This window comes from Fundulus heteroclitus, chromosome 1 (assembly GCF_011125445.2).
Source record: "Fundulus heteroclitus isolate FHET01 chromosome 1, MU-UCD_Fhet_4.1, whole genome shotgun sequence".
NCBI classification, from domain to species: Eukaryota; Metazoa; Chordata; class Actinopteri; order Cyprinodontiformes; family Fundulidae; genus Fundulus; species Fundulus heteroclitus.
In genome coordinates, this window is record NC_046361.1 from 11122695 (window position 1) to 11130656 (window position 7962).

The 7962-nt window shown below is 36.7% G+C and overlaps 1 long non-coding RNA gene across 1 annotated transcript; it reads right to left on the minus strand.

Moving 5' to 3' along the window:
* Positions 1–330: 330 nt before the first annotated feature.
* On the minus strand, positions 331–6736 carry LOC118561588. Its single transcript, XR_004930159.1, has 3 exons — positions 6663–6736; positions 5243–5324; positions 331–634 (listed from the first exon to the last, which is right to left on the minus strand). It is a non-coding gene; the product is annotated as an uncharacterized LOC118561588 (long non-coding RNA).
* Between the last annotated feature and the right edge of the window lie 1226 nt (positions 6737–7962).

Sequence of the window (7962 nt, forward strand, 5' to 3'; positions counted from 1 at the left end):
GAGAATGAGATGGAAAGACAGATTTACAACTTGTCTCCAGAACTGCTTTCACTGCTCTGGTCTAACCTGGTAAATAAAGAGAGCTGAGTCCAAAAGCAAAGACCACAATTTTCATCTATGGCCAGGAGACTGGGATCAGACATCCAGGGTAAAAGCAGTTGAAAGGAGCTTCCTTCATTGTAGTAGCCTGACTCAGGTTCATAGACATGATGAGGAGCACTATGATTCAATGGATGGATGGAGAAAAAAAATTTTTTATTATTTACAACTATAAGATATAAATGTCAAGTACGTCCCATTTATTGATCAAATCCCTTTTGTAGTGACACTTTTGAGATGTTAATGGACATAAAATGTGATGAACTTATTTTCTTCTTCCAAAATCTCTTCATCTGGGCAAGTTAGTGTATATTTTTCCCATCAGTGCAAGACAATAGTATCCCTGGAGGGCAAAGTAAGAAGAGGAAAACGTCCATGTTTTTTTTTTCCACTCACCAAGTGTGATATCAAGCCTTGCTGGAATCCTCTGTCCTTGTCCCAGGGGCAGAGTGTTGTGATGTTCTAATGGATTTTGCAACAAGGGCACATCTCTAGGTGGTCTGAGGATGCAATTATGCCAGTAATAGTAGTGCCACTGTAAAATGAAAACATCAGCAGGAGCAAAAATGAGCATATACAAGATCCCAGCAGTGTGACAAGTTTAATCGCGTGTCTCTAGTGCTAACCTCAAATAACATTCTAAGTGCACAGCTGGAGATAGACCACATTGCCCTGATTATGAAGACAGATATTACTTCAAGATTCATATTTCCAATTTCAAAATGAAGCTTTGTTCATAATAATGGCAGTGTTGGAGTAGAGGGAAATTAGTTTTGTCATACTGAAAGCCATTTATGGAACAATCCTCTTACTTAATCAGCATAAATCTTAAGCTTTTATTGTGAATTGCACTTTCAGATGATGAGCTTTGCAGTTTTAACTTCTTTAAGCAAATGTACTGAAAGAAAAAGGAGAAATAGTGATCAGTACTTCACTTGTCAGAATGTGGTTTGTCAAAGAATAAATAACTGCAGCAACGTTAAAGTTCATATTAATAAAAGAACCATGGAAGTGGTAAGAAAAGGAGCCATAACTCTCTTCTTATCAGAAATCATAGAGCTCATTGAAATGGGTTGGTTTCCTGGCACAGGCCTGGCTTTTCAGCCCAGACCACAAATTTTCAGCAGGACTGAGATCGGATCCATTTGATAAGCTGAACTGTAGCCTGCATTATCCATTCCAAAACTGTATTCCAGGTGTGTTTTAGGATAAGTGCCATCTTAAAAAAACAATTGTTTTTAACTTTTAACCATTGAGATGCGTATTTGAGTTGAGGTTAAATAAGTTTTCGTTGTGGAAAGTACCAGTACCACTAGCAGATAAAAAAAAAAAAAAACTCAGTATGATGCTGCCACCACCATGCTTGAGAATGGGTACCAGGTTTTTATGTCTGAAAGCTTTACCTTGATTTCTACAAACATGGGTTTCATCAGTTTAACCAAATTGATCAATTTGATCTCTATTCACTCTTAAACATTACCAGCAAATATTACTTATTCCTGTAAGTAGCTGCAAATTTTTATCAAGCCTGATTGTTGGCCACGATTGTGCGAGAAGGTTGTTGATGGCTAGAAAAAGCTTGTGAAAAACATTTATCCAAATAATAATGGAGGCGTATATTAACAGTCATATTCAATACATTTGAATGTGCATTCAGATGAGGCTTATTTGCCAGAGTAAAGTACCTTTTGTAAATAACAACCCTTAAAACGGTATTAAACATACTTTTCATTAAACCCCAGTTTGTGTTTTAACATTTTCCTATTGGTCTGATATATTTCCAATACATGTAAACAGAAAATCATGATAACAGAATTAAAGGCTAGAAAACATCATTCTTTGTGTAATTAATCAATGTAATATTTTCCACTACTGAAATAAACAAACTTTATTTAAGACCGTACTGTATATTTGAGACTGTAGCTATAAGTTCGGCCCTCGTTTAATTAGAAAAGAAATATCCAATATAACTTTAAACCTTTGCCAACCTTTGAATTTTTTTCTTTAAGAATCACTAAAGATGCTCGTTGCATCACAACTTCACCATGTTGAAACACCTTAAATGCACAATTAAAGCCTATATTAATAATAGCATTCACGTTCATGATTAGCGCATGTAAACGTATTCCCGGGGATGTACGGGAAAATTTTATATAGTTTTTCCGCCTTCAAGATCACCTAGAACTTGTTTATCCATCTCAAAATGAGTACAAAGAAAGACAAAAGCCAAAGCCTATCTGTCATTCCGGAAATGTGTGCAGCTACACGTAAACACTTGTAAATGAGACAATATGCAGCCATTTATTGAGGCTTTAAAAAGAAGAGGATCTTTTCCACCAAGATATTTTCAGTAATTCCTACCTCAATTCTCAGATCTGTGGCATTTACCAGTAGAACGTGTGTGTGGATAGGTGCCCTTGGGAAATAAAGGAAACAATATCCTTAAGCAATTTATGATGAGAAAAAGCGTTGAAAGTATAAGACTTCTGAGGAAATGATAAGGCAGAGCAAGGAAATACTTTGAGATATGTTTTCAGTGTCTGGTTCTTCGCAGGATTCCTTTAAAAACTCACCAAAAAATAGTAATGAAGATTCAAGATCTGCATAATCATATTTACAATAGGAAGCCAAAATTAATTTGAAGTATGTAGTGAGTGTATCTGAGACGACAGGTCATTTAGGGCTGCTGGGAAAGAGAAGGCAGTTTCTCCAATTACACTCATAAAGTTTTATAATCATTTTGTCTTAGAATGTTAAGCCGAAAATGAAGGAAAATGTAATATTAAAAACTCACTAACACGGTACAATACACAGTTTTTATGAGTTTTTATTTCACACTCAATCTGCTGAAAATTATGATGAATCCTGTTCTCAAATCGGCAGAGGACCAAGTTCTAGTAATTTAGTGGAGATATTTGAGAAATTAATTTTTTTTCTTGCAGCACTACTTAATGTTCCATTTAGAGAGATGCACTAACTGTTCTTTTATTGTTTGTCTAATGGTGAAAATGATGGAAAGTCGGCACTACACCCAGATAAAAAAAAATCCCAAAATGAACCTAATTATGTGAAAGTCAGAGAGGAAAATTGGCAAACTGACTTATGTGAATCCTAAACAGAGTTTTTGAGTGTTTTGAGATTTTTTAAACAAAGTAGAGAGTTTTTAAACAAAGTAGATCTTAATATATATATTTTTTTTTTAGTATAATATTTTAAGAACTAAACTTGGAACGGGTCATCTCAGGGAATAGACTTTAAAATCCTTCTGTTAGTCTATAAATCCCTGAATGGCTTAGCACCTAAATACATCACGGACTTGTTATCGGTGTATCAACCATCCAGACCACTAAGGTCTTCTGGCTCCAGCCTTCTCTGCATACCTAGAACCAGAACCAAACAAGGAGGAGCAGCATTTAGTTCCTATGCTCCACTTATCTGGAACAAACTTCCAGAAAACTGTAAAAATGCTGAAAGCCTGAGTTCCTTTAAGTTAAGATTAAAAACACATTTGTTTAGGATTGCCTTTGACTGTTGTAGTTAAACTGTTTTACTGAAACATCATTAGTTTAAGTTTGTAGTCTAACAGTTTTTAATATTTGCTTTTAGTTTCCATTTTCTTATGTTTTATTTTGTTAATTTTTTTCTACATTTTATTTCAACTTGCTTTTATTCTCTTTTTAGGTTCCTATATTTTAACCATGTCAAGCACTTTGCATTGTCTTTGTACTGAAATGTGGTATGCAAATAAAATTGCCTTGCTTTGTCATACACCCCCCTCTATACTTGAAGGAGGAAGAATTAAGATATTTTGTGTAAAATCAAGCTTAATCATTCTCATATCTCACCCAGGACGGGGGTAGCATTCCCTATAAAGAATCGGTCCTCTCCGTCAACAATGTCTTAGTCAAGTTTTTCTCCTTCCAAACCTAGAGGTACGGTCCAGAACTACTTCGGTTCAGTGTAGCCCGTGTCTACTTGGTTCCTGAGCCAATCACATGAGAGTTCCCAGGGTTCCCAAGACAGAGTACAGCATTTTGTATTTTACTTTGGCAAAAAAAAAAACAGCAGCTTGCAAACATGGAAGCCAGTAAGAGAAGCTGACCAGAAGTAGAACAGGATACAACATCATAGACCTATGATGTAGAAGTAAATATTCAGTGCAACATGTTATGGAAATATATAATGAGTTGTTATATTAATCAGGTATTTTTCATGAAGCACAAAGAGTTACCTTGTAATCACGAAAACTGTGTGGCTTGGAGTCTACAAAGGAGGAGGTTTGCAGCAATAAATTCATTCAAGCTCTTTTAGATACCAGGCATGAAGAAGCATGGTATACGGTTTGAAAGCTTTTTTTATGGTTCTTAATGTTTATCTCGGTTAACTCCAAAGAAAACCAACTGGGCTATTAATTAAAAGTTAGTTCCTGAGTTGACACTTGAGGATCTGTTTTGCTTGTGGGAAGATGGGCGCCTGGAGACTGTGTGTGCGTGGACCGCACCCCCCAGTCACTCTGTGAGGAGCCGAGTGGCCTATAATAGACATGCAATTGGGGTTTTTTCGGCAGACAGATGCTTACAATGGCCGCGGAGGGGGACTTCAGTAATATACTAAATGAAGCTTTATGGTAACGTTGTGTTTTTCTCCCTTTGGAATTCCAATTGTAATAAATATATGCATATTATGTGTCTGTGATAATTGGTTTCTTCCTTTGCTGCCAAATCTCCGAACCGGGTGAGGCGGGCCTCCATGAATGAGACAGGAAGAACTAACAGGCTGCCTCATTAAACAACAGACGTTGAGTAAATGGTGGGTCTCAATGAAAGGTATTTAAAGAAACTATAACTAATATTGAAATTTAGGGGTTAAAATTGGAACAACACATATACATTGCCTTTCAGCAGTGTGTTGATTTAATTGGAAAAAAAAAGACGTAATAAACATACCCCGCCTCTCGCCCATTGAATGCTGTATAACTGCCAACGTTTGTAAACTGTACAAAGTGGGCAGCAAATTTAATGACAACCTGCATGTGATACATCTTATGGGGAAAGTGGACTGCACAAAAATTCTGTTCAGCCCTTTAACAAAATGCAAGGTTTGACCTGGAGAAGGCAATCGAGAAAAAAGGTCATCAACTTACCAAAATGGGGAGTTGGGAAACAGCATAAAGCCAGGAGGCTTTGTACAATAGCTCCCCACTCAATGCTTTCAGGGTGTGATTACTGTAGAAAGACAGCAGAAAAAGATTGTGTGATTGCCCACCATCCAAAAAAGATACTTGGCTGCTAGTGGACAGGATGAGCACTCTTCATGGGAGCCACCAGGTAACTGGGTTGTTTTATTTATTTATTCATTTATGTTCAGTTCCCTGGTAATTATCAGTGCTTCCTATGCGAGGAAGAAATCTGGTTTGTTGTGTACACACAAAGAGCTCACTTGAACATTTTCAAGCTGAGTCACTTTCAGAATGTAGGGTTTGAAGGGTAACTTTGATGTCAACGTTTTTGGGACAATAACAGGTTACATACACACTATTATTTTAGGCTATCTCACACTGACCTACAAGGCATAAACATTGCATTGACAATGTTTTTTTTTTTTTTTTGCCTTTTTGCCCTCATAGGAATGACTTTAAAATTACTTCCACCTCAAGGAGACATCCCAGTCTGACAGCCCCACCACGGACTGTACAATTACTGTCAAGGATGCAGTCAGAGCTGCGCGAATTGCTGGAATACAAACTGTTCTTAGCTCCATGTGCTGGGGTGATGAAAGCAGCAATGGAGAGGCAGGGAGCTGTCAGTTAAATATTAGCCCTCACAAAGACAACATGCAAAAGAAATGTTTTAAGTTAATGTGAGTCAAAAGTTGTTTTGCATGAGTTCAAAGACATGTGTTGTGAACAGCAGCAAGCAATGCCACAATGGGAGGAAGACAGTTCTATGGACAGTTTGAAATATTTCATTAATTGTTATGTTTTATTTAAATAATTGGTTATTAAAATATATTTCAGCAGCTTTATTTTTTTTTACAGTAAATGCTCCTTTAAAACAACATTTTAATTTGCTTTATGGAGATGCAAAGAAACCGAAAAGACCTGTTTGTAGATTGTAGCACAAAACGTTCTTGAAAATAAACCCTTAAATGATGCGTGAACGTGAACTCCCTGTATATCTTTCTTCACTATTAAAGTGTGCCCACTTTAAAGGTGAAGATGTACAGTGAGTGCTGTTACCTGATTTTCAAATAGTTGCAGCAAAAAAAAAAAAAAATTCTTTCCCCTGTCGATTTGTGTCTCATTGAATATTTCACTACCACTGAACTCTTCAGCCTCCTTTACTGTGAGGAAACATTGTTATCATATTGTCCGCATGATTTGTCCTATCCTGTGGAATGAGAGAGAGAGAGACAGAGAGAGAGACAGAGAGAGAGAGAGAGAGTTGGAGCTTGAAGAGTGGATCCCTGAAATAGATGCCAGATTATTCTGGAAAACAAACACCATCTCAGATCCACTCCACACACCACAGTTTGCCAACCTCATCCCCTGTGGATATGCTCACCTCAACAGTAGTAAGACTCTATCCTCCTCTAAGTCTTCATTACAAATTCTCAAACATCACAAGATGATCTCCTATCTCTCTTCCTCAGTGTCGTCTTGGAACCCACTCCTTAACCTGGAAGTAACATTCACTTTTTTTACATTAATAAGCCCTTCAAATCTTCAGTTGTTCATAGTTGTTTTCTGCATAAAGGTCTCACTTCCAACATTGCAAAACAGATGTCCACTAAAGTACAACAAGTGGCCTTTGTACAACGATTTGAGAACCATAGTATTAATAACACTAATTGCAGTTTCCCACACATTTGTTCTTCATTAGTCAGTGCTGGACAAAGCATAATAAAGAGAATACTGATATACTGGGATCATTGTTTGTACTAAACAAAATTAAGAGCTATGAAAGTGAATAAACAAAATTAGATAACAACCATTGTTTCAGGAAATTTGATTGGCCATCGCTGCTTTTGTGAAAAAAAAAGAGGAGCATTTCAACCACAGGCCCAGTTTGTGTACATTTTTTAAGTCTATGTTGACATTTCTTGGGTGATTTTTGGTACCTTTCCAGAGCCTGCACCATCAATAATGTTTTTTAGCTTACCAAAATGTTAATTTAGTCTTGCCTAGCCAGAAGGGAAAAAAATAAATAAAATGCCACTGAGTAAGACTTGAAACGCTGTCAATACCTTATCGTTTAGGCTTCAAAAATGATGCAGCTCATTAACTTAATGAGTTCCAGGTGTTGTCTCATAACAGCCAAGATAATATCTCATCTCAAATCTATTTGCTCTGTTTTTCAGTCGTTAAAGAAGAATGTACAATTTAATCATTATGTGCAGTTATTCTGTTTTTGACTTTAAAAACTCTTCCATGCTTCCTAATATACAGATTTGGCATGCTAAAAAAATACAAGCAAATCACAATGAGTTTCTCTCCATGTATTTCAATGAATTAAAACCTTAAAAGAACATGGTCACATAGATTGTACGTTTGTATGTTTGACCAATGAGTTAAAGGTTAAAAGTTTAGTGGACTTAGTTAAGAATCTAGCTAAGAAAGGGCCATCACTTTTTGAATCACTGTGCATGTGCATGACCATCCTACCTGCTCTTTCTCTCCTCAGGGGATCACACCAAATAATTTCCCAATACACTCTGGTCTTATTTCTTTCTTCTGATCTCTTCCTCTGCGTCTCATAAACTTGTAAGACAGTGTGCTTCTTGCGACTCAGCCATTTTCAAAGCATACAGTGAGAGCAGTGGAGCTTGAATCTTGTATACCTCACCTTAAATCCTCCTTACATT